General features: G+C 50.0%; 2 pseudogenes; both read left to right on the top strand.

Annotated features, from left to right (window-relative positions):
- Positions 1-1,219: 1,219 nt before the first annotated feature.
- Positions 1,220-3,305, top strand: LOC102434706 (annotated as a pseudogene).
- Positions 3,306-4,491: 1,186 nt separating this feature from the next.
- LOC102435016 lies at positions 4,492-5,511 on the top strand (annotated as a pseudogene).
- The last annotated feature ends 14,957 nt before the right edge of the window (positions 5,512-20,468 follow it).

Below are 20,468 nucleotides of genomic sequence, written 5' to 3'. Positions count from 1 at the left end.
GGCTGTCAGGAAAGCAGCCGTTGTCTTTGTGACTGGTTAGTTGACATAGCGATTCAAGACTCCTCTGCCGAGAGCGCCCCAGGAGCCTCATCCAATTCCAGAGTCTGGAGGAGATGCTGAGCCCGCAAATGGGACATGTGAGTGAGCAGAAATGGAATTCCCCGTGAAAGTGGCTCCAGTTGGAGATGAATGCGATGGGATTCCGTCTGAGGGTCCACATGACCATAGAACAGCCATTCTCAACCTTCTGGCCCTTTAAATACAGTTCCTCATGTTGTGACACAACCATAAAATTATTTTCGTGGCTACTTCATAACTGTCATGTTGCTACTGTTATGAATCGTCATGTAAATATCTGATATGCAGGATGGTCTTAGGTGACCCCTGTGAAAGGGTCGTTCGACCGCTGCTGGACGCCAGTCCATCCTTGCTGCTTGACACAGTCGCTGCAGGGAAGAAACATCTGCACAGCGTATGTTTCAAGGGACATGGCGTATATGGCATACTGTTCTTAATATGTTTGCTCCCCTTCTTGGTGCTATGTGTTTTAACCAGGGTCACCTCTCTGAGAAAGGTTGTTTCCCAGGTAGGGATTTTTCCCTGAAGTTAGTTAAGGGGTTTTATCCCCTCCCTAAGTGCCAGGCGGGTAGTTAATCATCTTAACTATGACCAATCACGCTGAAGCTACATAATCTTTACTTCCTGGAATGGAGATAAGAAACACCCTAACCTTTGGAATGGAAATTGACAGGATTAAAACCAACTGGCATAAATACAGCTGTAGCGAGACAAGGAGACACAGAACCTGGCTTGAGATCCAAACCAGAACTTGGCTAGAGATCCTGGCTAGGCCGCTGATCAACTGAACGCTGTCTCCGTGGCATTCCTCCTTCGCGGACTCTGTCCACACCTCTGGGGACTCCTGGACCGGCTGGGGTTGGACCACAGCATACCGGGACTCAGAGGAGGCGCGGTGTGGACATAAACTACTGAGGGAGAGAGGCGCATAAGGAGCGGGCCAGCGACTGAGGGCGCGGTTGCCCTTTCCAATCCGGAGGGAGTCCCAACCACACTTTGAACTGAGCAATTACAAAGCAACTTTGGAGTGCACGCCCCAGAAGCGGAAGCAAGCACTGGGGCACTCCTTAACCAGGCGGCGGATTCGAGCGGTTTGATTTTCCACCCGCACCATCTCGGAAGAGCGGCTGCAGCACAGGCCATGCCATCAGAGAGTCGCTGCTGGGAGTCTCTGCAGGCGCTGCGCAGCTCCGACAAAGGTCGCCTCTGCTACCACCGCGACCGGCTCCTGCGGGGCGAGGATGTTCCTGAAGAATGTGTGTCCACTCCCCAGCTATCTTCTTATGCTGGATGGGTGGTAGATCATGTCCTACCCCACGCACAAGAGACCCTGTCTCTCTCCGAGACTCCAACATCCTCTAGATCCGCTTCAGGCCTGGACCAACCTTCATTTGTTCCCAAGTCTCCCATAAGAAGCCTTGCCTTCTCACCAGCATCCCCAAGAGCACCAGCAACACCAGGTGGGACCAAGGGCAAATGTGAGTCCCAGCCCACGGAGCCCATGTTACTGCAGTCCTCCAGGGGCATCAAGATGGAAGGCTGCATCCGAACGTATGAGCTAGTGCACAGAATGAAAGGAACAGAGGGCCTGCGGCTCCGGCAGGAAGAGCAGGAGAGGAAGTGGCGAGCGCTCTCTCAGATGGCATCTGAACAGCTGAAGCGTTTTGATGAACGGAAGGAACTGAAGCGTCGTCAAGAATTCCAGGACTTGAGGGAAATGATGGAGAAGAGCTCCAGAGAAGCCCTGGGGCAGCAAGAAAAGCTGAAAGCTGAGCATCGCCACAGAGCGGAGATTCTCAACCTGAAGCTGTGGGTGGCAGAGCAGCAGCGCCTGAAGCGGGTGGAGCAGGAGCGGCTGCGGAGGGAGGAAGGCCAGGTCCGCCTGCGGAGCCTCTATGCCGCGCAGGAGGAGCTGCTGCACCTCAACCAGCAGCTGGACTCCGTGGGCCAGCACAGAGACCCGAAGGTGGACCCGCGGAGCCGAGGCAACCAGCTGTGCGGCCTCATCTCGGGGCTCATTCGGACCACCTCGGAGAACGGCTTTCCCACAGCAGAGGACCAAGCCTTGGCCGAGAGCGCGCTGCAACAAGTGCGGGACCTGCTGAGGGACGCCAGGGCGTGTGAAGACAAGAGGAGGCAGGATGAAGAGGAGGCCCGAGTGAAGCGGCAAGAGGCACAGGTGCAGCAGAGGCCAGAGGTCCACAACGAGTGCCCCGCTCCCAGCCAGGGCCCGGGAGGGAAACGGAGTGAAGACCTCCAGCTGAAGGTACAAGACAGTACAATGCAGTGGTACCAGCAGCTGCAGGAGGCCTCCCGTCAGTGTGTGCTGGCCTTTGAGGGACTGGCCAGCAGCAAGGACAGCCAGGTCAAAAAGATAAAGATGGACCTCCAGAAGGCAGCCACTATCCCAGTGAGCCAGATCTCCACCAGCGCAGGCTCCCAGCTGAAGGAGATCTTCGACAAGATCCACAACCTGCTTTCTGGGAAACCTGTTCCATCTGGTGGGCGCTCTGTGTCCGTCACACTGAATCCACAGGGCCTGGACTTTGTCCAGTACAAACTGGCAGAGAAGTTTGTGAAACAAGGAGAGGAGGAGGTGGCCTCTCACCATGAAGCTGCGTTCCCCATCGCCGCCGTAGCGTCGGGGATCTGGGAGCTGCACCCGAGGGTGGGGGACCTCATCTTGGCTCATCTGCACAAGAATTGTCCGTACTCTGTCCCACTCTACCCGGCTTTCAGGGAGGGAATGGCTGTGGAAGACTACCAAAGAATGCTTGGCTACCAAGTGAAGGATTCCAAGGTGGAGCAGCAGGACAACTTTCTGAAACGCATGTCCGGGATGATGCGTCTCTATGCTGCCATCATCCAGCTCCGGTGGCCATATGGAACTCGACAAGAGGTTCACCCTCATGGCCTAAACCATGGCTGGCGCTGGTTGGCACAGATACTAAACATGGAGCCCCTGCCGGACGTGACGGCCACCCTCCTCTTGGACTTCTTAGAGGTGTGTGGGAATGCCCTCATGAAGCAGTATCAGGCCCAGTTCTGGAAGATGATGCTTCTCATCAAAGAGGACTACTGCCCCAGGATTGAAGCCATTACAAGCCCGGGACAGATGGGGTCCTTCATACGCCTCAAGAGGTTCTTGGAGGAATGTTTGCAGCGCAAGGAGGTTCCTGTCCCCAAGGGCTTTCTGACTTCCTCCTTCTGGCGTTCCTGACGTCACTCGTCACCCACCGGCGGCACCGTTTTGTTTCAGAGGCGCAGTAATAAAGCCACTGAGCAGAGCTGTGTTTGAGAGAGCACTGTCAGATTTAGTAACCTACCAATGTGTGTTTTTATATATTTATGCCTTATGACTAGGAAAGGTCTACATGGGCCACTGATGACTCCTCAAGGGATCCACATGACAGAAGGAACGGATTTGGCCTTCTCACTTTTGCAAACATTTTGAGGTGGTTAGCACTGGATGCCACTGTTTTATTACCTTTCTGTCTCGAATCTTTCAGAAAGCCGGTAATACCTAAGCATTTCGCTCTGAGCTGAAGTGAGCCCACCACTTCCAAGAGTCCTGTAGTAGTTGAAGCCCGAATCCTTACATAGGAGTTGAGAAGTGATTTATTATTATTATTATTATTATTATTATTATTATTATTAGTTCTGACTAATGAATGATGATAAATTTGCCTGATTAAACCCACTCCAAAAATCCAAAGCCTGGCTTTTCAGATTTGAAAGATTTACTGCCTTTTGTACTGCAGAGGCAGCGGCCACGGTCTCTTCCTCCTTAAATGTCATTGAGATAGAAATCGCAGGGTGGGGGGCCCAACCAGGGTGGACAGGTATTGAACATAGCTTGCAACTTGAATCAGACATAGGGGAAGACCAGACTTGAAAAAACATGTCCAAATCACAGGAGGCATCTGGGGAAAGAAGGAAGCTGAGCAAAGCCTGTCAGGGAGAAGAATAGCTTTAGCAAAATCCCAGGAATTCCGCCTGGCCCTCGCTCTGGGGGCAGCCAAGGTCGGGAGGGGTGATAAAAGGAGGGACTGCCCCTTAGCCCTTCGTCCGGCGATTGTCTGCTGCGGTGTCAGTTACAGCAGGGGCCCAGATCCGAATCTGTAATTCAATAAACGCTTGCTTGCTCAAACCATCTATGAGTCGGTGGTCTGTCTCTGGGGGACTCGCTCTGTAACAGTCATGTGTGGGGAATGGGGTGTTTGAGGAGGTTCCCTGGTACTGTTGAAGTGACCCGCTCTAGGAATTATTTACTATGGTGACAAAAAAATAATAAAACTTGAATTTTAAAAATCCCCCCCAAAAAAAGCAACTTTAGTGCTTTGCGGGCCCCAGCGGGCTCCGTAACCCCGCCCCCAGGGGCGGGGCTGGCCCGCCAACTCCGCCTTCGCCAGCATGAAGCCTCCACTAAGGCTGCCCCACCCCCACCCCCACCCCGGGGCGCGCTATGGGGGCGACGTGGCCCGAGGCGCCGTCTGGAGCGCCCTCCAGAAGCGGCAGGTGCTCTGACTACTGCAGACGCGGCGGGGCCACAGGAGCCGGACGTCGCTGAGCTGGCCGGGGAGCTGCCCGGGGCTGGCGCGAGGCCGAGATTCGGGATTTCCTCCAGCAGCTCAAGAACCCTGTGGCCCGGGAAGCCATTCAGAAGGTGCATCCAGGTGGCCTAAAGGGTCCAAGGCGTCGGGAAACACAGCCCCCAGCTCCCATCGAGGTGTGGATGGATCTGGCTAAGAAGGTCACAGGCCCACCGGAGGAAGCTCTGACTGTGGCTTTCTCACAGGCGCTCACCATCATGGCCGTGGAGCCCGTCAGCCTCCTGTACTCCAAGGTGTCCAAGCCAACGCAGGCACATGGAAAACTACTGCCCTTTAACACCCCTAGCAGACAAGAGAAACCGAGCCCTGAGGCTGCTGGCCCCACCCCTGAAGCAGCTGCTGGCCGCTCTGCTGAGGGAGACCTCGAAGTGGATTTTGAAAAGATCTACAAGTACCTGTCAACCATCTCCCACAGCTGCCATGCCCCTGCGCTTTCCCCCGCTGAGTCAGCTGTGGTCCTCCACCTGCTCATGTCACATCCTGAGGAGCTGTCTCACCTGCCCTGTGCAGCCCTGGTTGAGCATATGATGGATACATACCTACATCTGATGGCCCCCCAGTCTGCCCCCAGCGGTGGGAACCTGGGACCAGGAGGTGAGGTTTGTGGGACTTGCTCTAGGGCAATATGGTCTCCCAACCCTTTTCATTTTGAGGATGGTTTCTTTTGCTGTGCAGGACAATTTTAGTTTGATGTCGTCCCATTTGTTTATTCTCTCCTATGTTTCCCTTGCCCTTGGTGTTGTATCAGCGAAAATTCTGCTACATGAAATGTCTGATATTTTTGCTGCCTATGTTTTCTTCTTTTAAGGTTTTTATGGTTTCATGACTTACATTTAAGTCTTTTATCCATTTTGAATTTATTCTTGTGTATGATGTAAGTTGGTGGTCTAGTTTAATTTTTTTTTTTTATGTATCTGTCCAATTATCCCAACACCATTTATTGAAGAGAATGTCTCTTCTCCGTTGTATGTTCTTGCCTCCTTTGTCAAATACTAATTGAGCATAATGGCTTGGGCCCATTTCTGGGTTCGCTGCTCTGTTCCACTGAGCCACACCAGCCGGGCTTTTAATTTCCTTTTTAACATGAGATAACCTTCCACTTACCAAATTCTCACATATTGAAAACCATTCTACTTTAGATGGAAAGGGGGTGGAGCTGGCTCTTCCTATGGAAGAGGGAGATACAGCCATCTGGGGTGGGGCCTGAAGGCTTGCATTCATAACAACGGCCAGCAGGTGGCGATGCTCTCTGGAAGTTATGAATGGAAGCAACCAATCACTGTAGCGCTATGACTTGTCACCAAAAGAAACTCCAGCTGTCACATTACATTGAGATTACATTGCGGCTGCTGAAGACATCTTGAAATATTGTTTATCACTCTTTTGAAATGATATCACTCATTAGACCCACTGCTATATCTCATTTACAGTACAATAAGTACAGTATTATATCTGGTTGAAATTACTGTTAGTGACATGGAAAACTGGCTCACCTAATAAACTGTTAATTTTTTATTACTCTATGTGAATATAATGGCATTTCTTTTTATTTTCTATGTATTTGTGTTTTTACCAATTATTCTGAGAAGGAGTCTGTGGTAAGGTGGGCTGGGGCCAAGCCTCCTCCTGACTGCCCCCTCGTCACCCCACGCCTTTCATGTGTGGATCTGTGTCCCAGCTGAAGGCTGGCACATGATTCTGAAAAGCAGCCAACATATTGAACTATTGCTTGCGATGACCTCTACCCACCCCTCAAATCCTAGAGGCGGGAGAGGAAGCTGAGATGGCTGGTTTGCCTGGGAAAGCAGCAGAGTGCCGTATAGCGCTCTCCCCAGCCCATTGTCAAGAAGCTGGAGAAAGGCCCAGAAAGGCCCAGATGGACGCTCAGAGCCTTGACCATGGGTATCTTCAGATTGACCACACTTAAAAGCCACCCATCAATGATGAGAGAGAATCATCGATCAGCTGCCTCCTGCACGCCCCCTACTGGGGATGAGCCCACAACCCGGGCATGTGCCCTGACTGGAATCGAAACTGGGAGCCTTCAGTCCCCAGGCCAACGCTCTATCCACTGAGCCACACTGGCTAGGGCCCGGGTTGCTTTTTGCTGGAGTGCATTCGGGGATTTGCCTCCAGAGGTTCTGATGTAGTGCATCAGGCGTGGGCTCAGGAAGCCACTTTCCCAGAAGCCTCTGGGAGGACAGCGGAGCAGGTGAGCCCAATGATGGCAGCAGTTGCCTCCAACAGCCTTCTGCCGCCTTGGGGTGGAGGGGTGGGGCCCATGGAGAAAAGAAAGGTACCAACTCCTGAGGGAAAAGCCCCATTCACGGCCCTCTAATTTCAGTAAAGGCTAAGAAGGTACAAAACCAAATTCTGCCGTCCTCCGACCTCCCCCTAGCCCGCCCCACAGCTTCTGGTGCCCAGCCTCCAGCCCGGGCAGCTCCTGCACTGGGTGACTACCTCCCACCACTGCCTGGTGATGCTCTCCCCTCTCCTGCCCCCAGGGAACTGCCGTCTTCCTGCAGCAGCACAGGCCTCCTCCCGCAGTCCCTGTTCCCGCTGACCTTGGGTCTTCGGCCTTTCTCTCGCCTTTCACCTGCTGAGCATCTTCCTAACTATTTTTCTCAGAAAAATCATCAATGGAGGGGGAGTCAGTCCGTCCTGGAGTTTGACTCCGGCAGGTTCCTGCCCTCATCTTGCTGTGGGGTGGCTCCCTGAGATGTTTCTGTTCCTTGTTCTGAAACTCTCCATGCAGGTTAGTAAAAAACAATCAAGCCCTCAGCTCTAACACCGATGGCGTCTCCTGCTTGTCTCTGTGGCTCAGAGAGCGGCAGCTGGGGGGGCTCTCAGCTAAGGTGGGATGGATCAGGGAGTCAGAGCAGGTGTGGGGATGAGGGCTGGTGAGAGCCGCACCCAGGCTGTCAGGCCCTGGGGAGGGACGCGTGGAGGAGGAGTGAATCTGCTCTAGAGAAGGGGTCAGGGGACAGGTGTCACTCAGGTCCCTCTGCACAGGCCCTTCACCCCCGAGAACATCTAGGACAGGGTCTCCTTTTACACTCGCCTGGGGACCCCCGTCACGCGGGCTGCCCTTTGGTCTCACTGGGTTGTACCCATCTACACGCCTCGCACACCCCACCTCCGGCGCCCTGGGCCCGCCAATGCTGGGAGTTGCCCTGGGGCTGCAGACCTTCCAGGGAGCGGTAATGACCATCAGCTGGTCGCTCCCCTACCCCACCCACCGCAGCGACTCTCCAGGCTCCCAAACAGGCCCACCTGAGTCGGTACCAGGGCTCCACTTCGGCACACCTGCATCAGAACGCCTTTCTGACAAGCCTGGGGGCGCCTGAAGCGCTGCCCTGAAGGGTGGGGACCAGGTTCCAGGGCTGCCTCCTGTGGGGGCTTCCCAGCTCCGCACCCCGCCCCGCTGGTCCCGGCTTCACCTGTCCGGCCTCAGAGGTGGCTGTGATGGTCTGCAGCTGTTCCTCAGGCGGGACACTCCTTGGAAGCAGCATTTGTCTTGGATCCCAGTGCCTGGCAGGTAGCGGGTTCGGATCAGGGCTCCCCCTTCAGCCCGCCAACCCCAGATGCCCGACAAAGTCTTGGTGGAGGCTTGTGGAGGGGGTGCCCGGGGGCTGTCAGGAAAGCAGCTGTTGTCTTTGTGACTGGTTGGTTGACACAGCGATTCGGGACTCCTCTGCCGTGAGCGCCCCAGGAGCCTCATCCAATTCCAGAGTCTGGAGGAGACGCTGAGCCCACAAATGGGACATGTGAGTGAGCAGAAATGGAATTCCCCGTGAAAGTGGCTCCAGTTGGAGATGAATGGGATGGGATTCCGTCTGAGGGTCCACATGACCCTAGAACAGCGGTTCTCAACCTTCTGGCCCTTTAAATACAGTTCCTCATGTTGTGACCCAACCATAAAATTATTTTCGTTGCTACTTCATAACTGTAATGTTGCTACTGTTATGAATCGTCATGTAAATATCTGATATGCAGGATGGTCTTAGGCGACCCCTGTGAAAGGGTTGTTCGACCGCTGCCGGAAGCCAGTCCACCCTTGCTGCTTGACACAGTCGCTGCAGGGAAGAAACATCTGCATAGCATATGTTTCAAGGGACCTGGCGTATATGGCATACTGTTCTTAATATGTTTGCTCCCCTTCCTGGCGCTATGTGTTTTAACCAGGGTCACCTCTCTGAGAAAGGTTGTTTCCCCAGGTAGGGATTTTTCCCTGAAGTTAGGGAGGGAATAAAACCCCTTAACTAAGTGCCAGGTGGGTAGTTAATCACTTTAACTACAAACAATCACCCTTAAGCTACATAATCTTTACTCCCTAAGATAAGAAACGCCCTAACCTTTGGAATGGAAATTGACTTGGTATTAAAATCAACTGGTATAAATACAGATGTAACAAGACAATAAAACACAGAACCTGGCTGGAGAACCTGACTAGAGAACCTGGCTAGGCTGCTGATCAACTGAACGCAGCCTCCGCGTCATTCCTTCTTCACCGACTCCGTCCACACCTTTGGGAACCCCTGGACCTGCTGGGGTTGGACCCCAACAGACTGCCAAAGGGGTCGCGACCCACAGGTTGAGAACCACTGCCCTGGAACTACACGAGCATCTCCAGGAAGGTGGGTGATGACCAAATACTAGCCAGGGTGAGACTGGCTGCAAACTTGACTTAAGCTGAGTGACATGCTCTGCTTTCCTCAGACTGAGCCACCCAGTCCCCAATGTCAACCTGGCCTCGCTGACCAGGGCATGCCCTGAATTGTCTGGGAATGAAGTGATGGTGAGCCTACTCTATGCTAGAGGCTGCAGGGCGGGTGGGCAGCCCTGAGGGGGAGCTTGTCAAAGTGGATTTGGCCTGAGGCAGGGAGGCCAGGGGGAGCTGCTGCTGCCCTCCACAGCCGATCGTGGTGTCTCAGTGGTCCAATTCTGGGTTTATTTGGAAGGTAAAACTGACAGAATTTGCTGACAGACTAGGTTGGGATGTGAGAAGGAGGAATCAGGGATGACACAGAGGCTGTGTTTTGAGGGACAGGAAGAATGGAGTCACCATTCCCTGTGATGGTGGGAGTAGGCTGCTGTGGGAGAGGGGATATGGGCTCTTGCCGCCCTCCAAGACACCATCCCTTTTGCTGAGACCTGAGAAATGACCTGTCTCCCTACACACTCTTTATATCCAGACAGTTCATGTTCTAAATTCTGCATCCTGAATGAATACTTAGCAGTGGAGACCTGATTTGAATTGTGGGTGTGACTAATTTTCCATGGTTTCCTGTTGCCCCTTGGGTAACACTGCTCCCTTCACACAGTCCCCCAGAAACGGAATTGCTGGGTCATCGGGTTGTTCTATTCCTCACACTGTTTTCCGTAGTGGCTGCACCAAGTTACAGTTCCACCAACAGCACACAGGGGTTTCCTTTTTTTGCACATTCTTGTCAATTCATGTTATTTGTTGACTTTTTGATAGTAGCCATTCTGATAGGCGTGAGGTGATATCTCATTGTGCTTTTGAAATATATTTTTGCCGAAACCGGTTTGGCTCAGTGGATAGAGCAGCCGTGGGCAAACTACGGCCCGTGGGCTGGATCCAGCCCGTTTGAAATGAATAAAACTAAAAATAAAAAAAGACCTTACCCTTTTATGTAATGATGTTTACTTTGAATTTATATTAGTTCACACAAACACTCCATCCATGCTTTTGTTCCGGCCCTCCGGTCCAGTTTAAGAACCCATTGTGGCCCTCGAGTCAAAAAGTTTGCCCACCCCTGGGATAGAGCGTCGGCTTGCAGACTGAAAGGTCCCAGGTTCGATTCCGGTCAAGGGCATGTACCTGGGTTGCGGGCACATCCCCAGTGGAGAGTGTGCAGGAGGCAGCTGATCGATGTTTCTCTCTCATCAATGTTTCTGACTCTCTATCTCTCTTCCTTCCTCTCTGTAAACAATCAATAAAATATATTTTTTAAAAAATAAAATATATTTTTATTGATTTCAGAGATGAAAGGAGAGATAGAAACATCAATGATGAGGATCATTGATTGGCTGCTTCCTGCACACCCCCCACTGGGGATCGAGCCCCAAACCTGGACATGTGTCCTTGACTGGAATTGAACCCAGGACTCTTCAATCTGTGGCCGATGCTCTATCCACTGAGCCACACCAGTTAGGGCTTAAGCATCTTTTTTATTTTTTTATTGAGCCCACAAACCAGACATATGCCCTTGACCAGAATCAAACCTGGGACCTTTTAGTTCGCATGCCAACGCTCTATCCACTGAGCCAAACCGGCTAGGGCTTGAGCATCTTTTTAGATGTGTTGGCCATCTGTGTGTACTCTTTAGAGGAATGTCTCTTCATTCCTGTGCCCTTCTTTTTATCGCATTGTTTATTTATATTTTTGTTACTGAGTTGTAGGAGTTCCTTATATATGTTGGATATTAATACCTTATGGTCTATTTGCAAGAATCTCCTTCTGTTCAGTAAATTGTCTTTTCATTTTGTTAATGGTTTACTGTGCAGAGGCTTTTTAGTTTGATATATTTCCATTTATTTATTTTTGCTTTTGTTGCTTTTGCCCAAGGAGATATAAAAAAAAGTGTTGTTAAAAGTGATGTCAAAGAGTTTACTTTCTATGTTTGATTTAGGACTTTTATGGTTCCATGTCTTACATTTAAGTATTTAATCCATTTTAAATTTATTTTTGTATATGTTGTAAGAGAATGGTTCATTTTCACTTTTTTTTCATTTATCTGCCCAGTTTTTCCAGTACCTCTTGTTGAAGAGACTCTCATTTCTCCATTGTACATTCTTGTCTCCTTTGTCATAGATTAATTGACCATGTAAGTGAGAGTTTATTTCTGGGCTCTCTATTGTGTTCCATTGATCTGTGTGTCTGATTTGTGCCTGTGCCATACTGCTTTAATTACTATAGCTTTGCAATGTAGTTTAAAACCAGGGAGTGTGACACCTATAAATTTGTTCTTTCTCAAGATTGCTTTGTATATTCTGGGTCTTTTGTGGTTCCACATAAATTTTAAGATTATTTGTTGTAGATAAAGAATTCTTGGTTGGTGGTTTTGTGTTTCCACACTAAATATTTCACCTCACTCAATTCTTGCTTGCACGGTTTATGACAGGAACTCTGATGCAATTCTTATCTTTATTTCTCCATAGGTAGGATGCTTTCCCTCTGACTTCTTTCAAGATTTTCCTTTCTGTCTTTGGTTTTCTGCAATTTGAATATGATAGGACTAGGTGTAGATTTTTACTTTATTTTATTTTTTAAAAAATATATTTTATTGATTTTTTACAGAGAGAAAGAGAGAAGGATAGAGAGCTAGAGACATTGATGAGAGAGAAACATCAATCAGCTGCCTCCTGCACACCCCCTACTGGGGATGTGCCCACAACCAAGGTACATGCCCTTGACCAGAATCAAACCTGGGACCCTTCAGTCCACAGGCCAATGCTCTATCCACTGAGCCAAACCAGTTAGGGCTATTTTATTTTTTAAAGATATATTTTTATTATTGACTAGAGGCCCAGTGCACAAAATTTGCACACTCGGGGGGGTGGTGTCCCTCAGCACAGCCTGCACCCTCTTGCAGTCTGGGAGCCATTGGACATCCTTAACGCTGCGGAGGCAGGAGAGGCTCCTTCTTCTGCCTCTGTGCTCACAGCTGTGAGTTCGGCTCAGGGCTTTTGGCTGAGTGGTGCGCCCCTGTGGGAGTTCACTGACCACCAGGGGGCAGCTCCTGTATTGAGCATCTGCCCCCTGGTGGTCAGTGTACATCTTAGCGACCAGTCATTCTGCCATTCAGTTGATTTGCATATTAGCCTTTTATTATATAGGATTTCAGAGAGGAAGGGAGAGGGAGAGATAGGAATATCAAGGACAAGAGAGAATCGTTGATGGGCTCCTTCTGCCCCCCCCCTCCCCAACTGGAGATCGAGCCCACAACCTGGGCATATGCCCCGATTGGGAATCGAACCATGGCCTCCTGTTTCATAGGTCGGCGCTCAACCACTGAGCCATGCGGGCTGGGCCCTAGGTATAGATTTTTAGTCTTTTATCTTATGTGGTGTTCTCTGAGCTTCCTGGATTTGCAGTTTGCTGTTATTAATGTGCATAAAATTTTAGCCATTATTACTTCAAATATTTATTTTGTTCCCTTCTCTTTTTCTCCTCCTTTTGGTATTTTTTTTAAAATAACTTTTTTATTTTTCAATTACAATTGACATGCAATGTTATATTACTTTCAGGTGGATAACATAGTGATTTAGACACTTATGTAACTTATGAAGTGATCCCCCAATCAGTCTAGTATCCACCTATGACCATACATAGTTATTATAATATTTTTCACTGTATTCTCATGCTGTACTTTACATCCCTGACACAGTTTTTATTTGAACATTTTAATCCCTTCACCTTTTTTTTTTAAAATATATTTTATTGATTTTTTACAGAGAGGAAGGGAGAGGAATAGAGAGTTAGAAACATCGATGAGAGAGAAACATCGATCAGCTGCCTCCTGCACACCCCCCACTGGGGATGTGCCCGCAACCAAGGTACATGCCCTTGACCGGAATCAAACCTGGGACCCCTCAGTCCGCAGGCTGGCGCTCTATCCACTGAGCCAAACCGGTGCTGGCATCCCTTCACCTTTTTACCTCTGCCCCCACTCCCTCTCCCCTCTGGCAACCATCAAAATGTTGTCAGCATCTATGAGGGTTTTTTCAGGTTTTTTTTGTTCATTTATTTTTTCTTTAGAATCCACATGCAGGTGAAACCACATGGCATGTCTTTCTCTGTCTGACTTATTTCGCTGAGCATAATTCTCCTTTTGGTATTCTTTTTTTTATTAATAAGTTTTATTTCTTGAAGTATTACAAAGAGTATTACATATGTCTCCTTTCCCCCCCCTCCCTTGACATTCCCCTGGCCCCCCTACCCCCTAGTGTCTTGTGTTCATTGGTTATTCTTTTTAAAAAATATATATATATATTATTGATTTTTTACAGAGAAGAAGGGAGAGGGATAGAGAGTTAGAAAAAATTGATGAGAGAGATCGACCAGCTGCCTCCTGCACGCCCTCCAGTGGGGACGTGCCCACAACCAAGGTACATGCCCTTGGCCGGAATGGAACCTGGGACCCTTGAGTCCGCAGGCCAACGCTCTATCCACTGAGCCAAACCGGTTCAGCCATTGGTTATTCTTATATGCATGCATATAAGTCCTTTGGTTGATCTCTTAACACCCCCCCCAAACCCTCCCCAGGCTTCCCACTGTAGTTTGACAGTCTGTTCAATGCTGCTCTGCCTCCGCATCTCCCCCTGTTCATCAGTCTATACTGGTCCCCATTATCCGTTTCAATCTCACTGGGGCTGTTTCAAACTCACTGGGGCCGTCCCGACCTCACTGGGGCTGTCCCGGCCTCACCGGGGCCGTATCGGCCTCAAGAGAGCTGTCCCGACCTCACTGGGGTAACACGAAGTTTGGCACTCTGTCCCCTGCTGGGCGGCTCCCCACCAGACAAAATCTCCAGGCATTCCTGGTAGCTGAACATCCGGCACGCCTGCTCAGACTTCGCCCTCCACCAAGTGCACAGACTGTCCGTCTGCCGACCCCCAGCGTCCCACGTGAGACTGGAACCGGTGAACGTGCTTGTGCACCTGCTGGTACAGCGGTTCCACATTGCCGGCCCAGCCGGGCCAGCCCGGGCCTCCCCCGAACCCGACTCCGCCCCCCGAGCGCGTCCCTCCCAGATGCGAGGAGCCAAAATCTGCAGCCTGCTGGGTTGGGCTCTGTACTTGGTGTCTCTGCACATCCTACTCAGTCTCATTGCTCTTCTTTCTTTCCTTCCAATTGTAGAGCTTCCACTGGGCCAGCTTTCCCATGGTTCCGTATGATAGCTGTTTGTCCTATAGTTGGTAGTTTCGATGTTGTTGTGGGAGGCAGCACGCACAGGTCTATACCTTATGCCGCCATCTTGGTTCTCCTGGTATTCTTATATGCATATGTTATACCTTTTGTATTTGTCCTGCAGTTCTTGAATATTCTGTTCTGTTTTTGTTTTCCTTCACTTTTTTCTATTTGTATTTCAGTTTGGGAAGTTTCTATCCCTATAGTCTCAAGCTTAGAGGCTCTTTCCTTCTCAGAGTTTCAATCTCTCTGCTTACATTTATCCATTTTTCTTGCAATGTTATCCACTTTTTCCACGACAATCCTTAGCATATTAATCATTGTTTTTATTTTTATTGATTTCAGAAAGGAAGGGAGAGGGAGATAGAACCATCAATGATGAGAAAGAATCATTGATCAGCTGCCTCCTGCACGCCCCCTACTGGGGATCCAGCCTGCAACCCCAGCACGTGCCCTTGACTGGAATCGAACTTCGGACCCTTTAGTCCGCAGGCTGATACTCTATCCACAGAGCCAAACCAGCCAGGGCCTGTCTCTGGTTTTCAAGGCAACCGTTTGCCTTGTGACCCCAAATCTCTGATGGACCTAAGGAGAGTCATCGCTTTTAGTTTATCCAGTTCTTTCCTTGTTGTAAGGATGAGAGTGATGCTCCCAGCTCTCTACATCGCAGAGCAGAAGCCTGAAGTGTCGGCTTCTTTTTTATTGCATCTCGGGGTCCCTCCTAGAAATGCCCACAGAAGGACCTAATTCCACATAAACATCCCACTTCCTTGCATTGGCCTTGCTTGGTGTTAATGATCCTGGTTCTTTCTCTTGCCTCTTAGACCTACTGAGAGCACCCTGTTCAGCAAGATGGTGACAACTTGAAAAGTTTACAAAGCAGGTAAGTAAGTACCTGGCCTTACAATGAGGCTTGAGCTCCCAGGTTAGAAGGCAGATGAGAGCTGGGCCCCCACTTGCTTGCGTTCACCCTTCTGAAACTAGCTTCAGGCCCCGTGAGGACTCCAGCCACCCCCTTACTCTCTTCCCCTCCTCCGCCCCTCCCCTCAAGCTGCCCAGCTCACCTACTGCTTCTCTGTTTCCCAGTCCCAGGGTCTCCCAGGCCTCTCGCTGACCAGCGCTTCTGCAAGATCACCCTCCGGGGAGGTTTGGAGACTCCGCCAGGGAGGCAGTGGCAGTGACAGAGACAATGACCTGTTTCTGGACCTTTATCTACAAAATCTCCAAATTGCTGCTGGGAAAGACAGAGACAGTAGAAGCTCCTCGGCCGGATGTAAACTGTGGCAGCCAGTATGCAGGGGTCCGCTGGCTGGAGGAGGAGCCCCCCCAGTCTCAGCACTGCGGGGGCGTTCCTGAGCCTTGGCCCCTGTGGGACGGAGTTCCAGGCCAGGACTTTGGAAGCAGGTGCCGCCACAGCCAGAATGCTGCCTGGAGCCGGGGTGGAGCTGCCAGCAGTGGTGGGTGTGGGGGTGGTGGTGAAGGCCCGGCCCGGAGCCTCAGAAGCCAAACCAGACATGAGGACGCCCCTGCTGTAGGAAGGCTGGGCGGGCACCAGCAGGATTAAGTTTGTAATCATTCTTTTAAATTCTTTCTGAAAATACCTGCTTTAACCGTTAAGAATCAGAGTCACAACAGTTTCGATGGGAAAAACATTTTTAGATACAGATTTTGGTTCGCATGTGCACACAGTGACGGCCGAGGCATCCTCTGTCTGAAGCAGCCGCTGGGTCTCCTGCGGCCACGTGTGCCTCTGAGCCTGCTTTTATGCTTTTTGCATCATAATGCTTTAATTTTTTAATAATGTTTCACTTTATGGAGTTGATTGGCATTGACCATAAGCTATAAATAAAAGAAATAAATGTGAAATAAGTGGCACAAAAGGAACTGATTTCCTTTTCGGAGTGGGGGATGGGGAGACTGGCGTCCATTGGAGGCCTGGGGTGGTGGAACATTCCAGAGGCAATTTCCTGCCCTCCACACGTGGGAGTACTTGCCACTGCCCTAAGCCGACCCTAGAAGAATCAGATGTAACTTTGGGGGATGCTTGCAAGAAGAGGAGCCTGGCATCTTGTTTGATAGGATTGTTGATCTGCCCAGAGGAGCCCACCCAACACCGACTCAGCAGGCACACACACAGCGTGGGAGTTTGGTGGGGGTCAAAGATCGTCTGGAAACCTGGCCAACCCGAGCCACTTTGCTGCACCCTTCCCAAGTACACCCTCTGCAGGTGAGGGCAAGCATCACAGGAGCATTGGGGTGTCCTGTGAGCAGGTGGAGTAGAGGTGAGGTGTTCAGCGACACTGGGGAGCTGAGAAGTGGGGCGGGCCCTGTGAGGTTGTGGCTGCATCTCTCCTTACATCAGCACAGAGGGAGGAAGAAGGGGTTTCCAGAGGCAGAACGACTCCCTCTTCACTGCAGGTCCTCGACTTGCTGGGCGTTCGTATTGAATAGGAAACAAGAGTTTGCAAACTGGACAGATCATTGAACAATGAAAGTTATATGAACACTATGGGCTCTAACCAAGATGCTGTAGAGGAACATGAAAGCATTCCGCAGAGGCGATCACAGGCAGCGATTTGAGCACTCAGAGGACAAAAGAAGTCACGTCACTGCCCCTGAGTGCTAAGATGTCTATCAGATGGCTTCCTTTTGTATATTTTAAAAGGATTTTCTGGTGCTTGTTTACCATTGAAGCAGAAAGGAAAGAAGCATTGGCTCAAATTTTCAATAACATAAGCAATACATTCTCCCTGAAGAAATTGAGGTACACCACAAAAACTTATGGTGCGGTAGTACCCGAAGTACGAATAGGCCATTTCAACCTATTTATCTTCCTACTGGCAAGTAGGTCTATGTTTTCACACGGATGCTATGAGCATCCTTTGTCTCAGGTGCTTGTGTGAACATTTCTGTAGGACAGATCCTGGATGTGGAACCGCTGGTCGGAGGATGTTCATGTTTAGAAATTGGTTGGCATTCCCAAAATTGACCTCAAAACGGCTGCATCAACTTATAAGCCACCAACAATGTGTGGGAGCGCCTGGTCCATGTCTTTGGGGTCATTGTCTTCCACGTAAGATTCCCGCAGGGCCAATGATAACTGGATTTGTTCGCCTCGCCCTCTCAGTGGAGGTCAAGATCCTCTCTTAGCTCTGATAGCCTTTGTGCTTTAGTTGTGCCCAGGTACATGCCCTTGGCCGGAATCGAACCTGGGACCCTTGAGTCCACAGTCCGACACTCTATCCACTGAGCCAAACTGGTTAGGGCCTCCTCATTGATGTTTCTATCCTCTCTCTCCCCCTTCCTCCCTGAAATCAATAAAAAAATATTTTTTTTAAAAAAAGAATACACTTGACATAAAGCAAAAGTGGGCAACTCAGCTAGTCTGAGTGTGTGTCCAGTGAGGGTTCAAGAGGTTTTATACCCTTCCCCTGTAGGTTTCAAAGTCCCCTTCTCCATTGTTGTGGCTTATTCTGGAATGTTTGTACAGACATCTGGTCATCTTGTTTGGCAAGTACTAAGGTGGCTGACTTCTTTGTTTAGTGGGTGAGATAAACTCCCTTTTCTCTCCCTTTCCCCTCATGCCCTAGAGCTATCTTTCCTGCCTAATATCCCTCAAGTGATATCTCTCCTTGGGTCTAGCTGCCCCCTACTTCACACACCAATTGCAAGTCCGGGTTGTTACCTGTGTTTCAGACCAGCCAGCTGTAAGTGAGAGGTTCCCACAACACCCTACGTGGGTTCGATTAATTTATTAGAGTGAATTACAGAACTCAGGAAAAACAGTTTACTTACTAGATTCCAGGTTTACTAGGATTATATGATTCAGGAAGAGCCAGAAGAAAAAGACGCAAGGGCAAGGTGTGTGGAAAGGGGTACAGGGTTGCCATGCTCTGAGTGCCACTCTCTCTGAATCCCCAAGTGTTCACCAATCCGGAAGCTCTGGAACCCAGTCCTTTTGGATTTTTCTGGCGGCTTTATTTCATTCTCATGATCGATTAAATCATTGGGCACTGGCAATAGAGCCCAATCTCCAGCCCCTCCATGAGGCTGGGATGGGGGTGGGGCCAAATTACAACTCTGTAATGACTAGGTGGTTCCCCAGGCAGCTAGACCAGATCCTCACAGCTTTCCAAAAGTCATCGCCTTGACTAAAATGAGCTCTGGAGTATCTGAGAGGGGCTTGTTAGAGACTTCAAAAGACACCCTTATTTCTCTTATCACTGAGGACATTCCAAGGGTTTTAGGACCTCTGTACCAGAACCTGGGTAAAAAACTATATATAAACTAGAGGCCCAATGCACGAAATTCATGCAAGAGTAGGCCCTCGCACCCCACCCCCCATGCCTCTCGGCCCAGGCTGCCTCATGGCCCTGCCCCCCCGCCCACTGGTCTCTCTGGAAGGTCATTCCGCTATCCGTTCTAATTAGCATATTAGCTCTTTATTATATAGGATGTATAATAAATCTCAATGTCACACCTGTCTGTTTTCCCAGACCCAGAGCCCATCATTTCTCCAAGGAGCCTTGTTCTTTTAGTGGAAAAGGCTAAAAAACAACAAGTTATCGTGCCAGATGTGTGTGCTCATTGGTCCTGGATGTTACTGTTCCTAAGTCCTCAAAGCAGAGCCAGGAACAATACCATGCTCATACACACACCCCTCCGCCCCATCACACACGTGTTCCATCCACCTGCACACCGTGAAAACCATGAGTTCGGAGGCATTCTTTTGCTCTCTCCTTGCCCCTCTCTGTATTTTGTGTTTGTTTTCTTTCTCTGAGAAACCTGCTGCTCAGCAGACTTCACGACATTTATTTGCTCAGCCCCGTGTTGATCAATTCTTGTCACAATTCATTCTTGCCAAGATTCTCTTTAAGCCCTAGCCAGTTTGGCTCAGTGGATAGAGCGTTGGCCTGTGGACTGAAAGGTCCCAGGTTCGATTCCAGTCAAGGGCATATGCCTGGGTTTGGGCTTGATCCCCAGTAGGGGGTGTGCAGGAGGCAGCCGATCAATGATTCTCTTTCATCATTGATGTTTCTTCCTCTCTGTTCCTCTTTGAAATAAATAAAAATATATTTTTAAAAAGATTCTCTTTAAAGTTCAAATCGTCCCGCCATGGCCAGCGGCGCCTCTTCACCTCGCTCCTGTGTCCCTGGCTGTGTCCCATCAGTTTTTGAGCACGTTTACACTTGAAGGCACAAAACGGTCAAGATCCGCCTTGTGCTTTCTCAGTCCCAGCCCGGAAATCAGCCATTTCCCAAGTTCATGTTAGTGGGAATTGACATTTAAAACTGGGATATGAGCCCTAGATGAATTCATTCCTTATCAACTAGAAAATAAATACGCCATATACAAATATGTGAGTTAATGGATATCTTTAATGCAATCATATGTCTCCCTTTTCCCCCCTCCCCCCTTTCCTCCCCCTTTGCGCAGTGAGCACAGTGGCTCCTGGCAACATCAATATGTTCTCAATCCTATGATACACACAGACAAGCTTGGGAATTGCCTATTTTTTAAAAGAAGAAAATTATAAACACACAGACACATCTACGCAGGCCAAGCCCCTGTCTGTTTCCCTTCCACTGTGCTGTCTGTCTGTCTGTCTGTCTGTCACCTTGGCTGGCATTTTGGCGGCTAGTCCTCCACCCCAGCGAGCGCGCGCCTCACCAAGGGTCTATGGGGGGCGGCGAGGGCTCGTAAGGCTGTGCCCAGATGTCACCGTCCTCCTCTTCGGGGACGCGTGTTCCTCGAACAGGCAAAGAGCAGATGGTGAGCGGATCGGGGCGTGTGCTGCCGTCGGGGGCTCTGGGCCTGAGTACGCACAGAGCAGCCCCGAG

The sequence above is a fragment of the Myotis lucifugus genome, unplaced genomic scaffold (assembly GCF_000147115.1).
Source record: "Myotis lucifugus unplaced genomic scaffold, Myoluc2.0 scaffold_2697, whole genome shotgun sequence".
In the NCBI taxonomy this organism is placed as follows: Eukaryota; Metazoa; Chordata; class Mammalia; order Chiroptera; family Vespertilionidae; genus Myotis; species Myotis lucifugus.
Note: the sequence above shows the minus strand (reverse complement) of the source record. Positions and strands in the feature narration are given on the sequence as shown.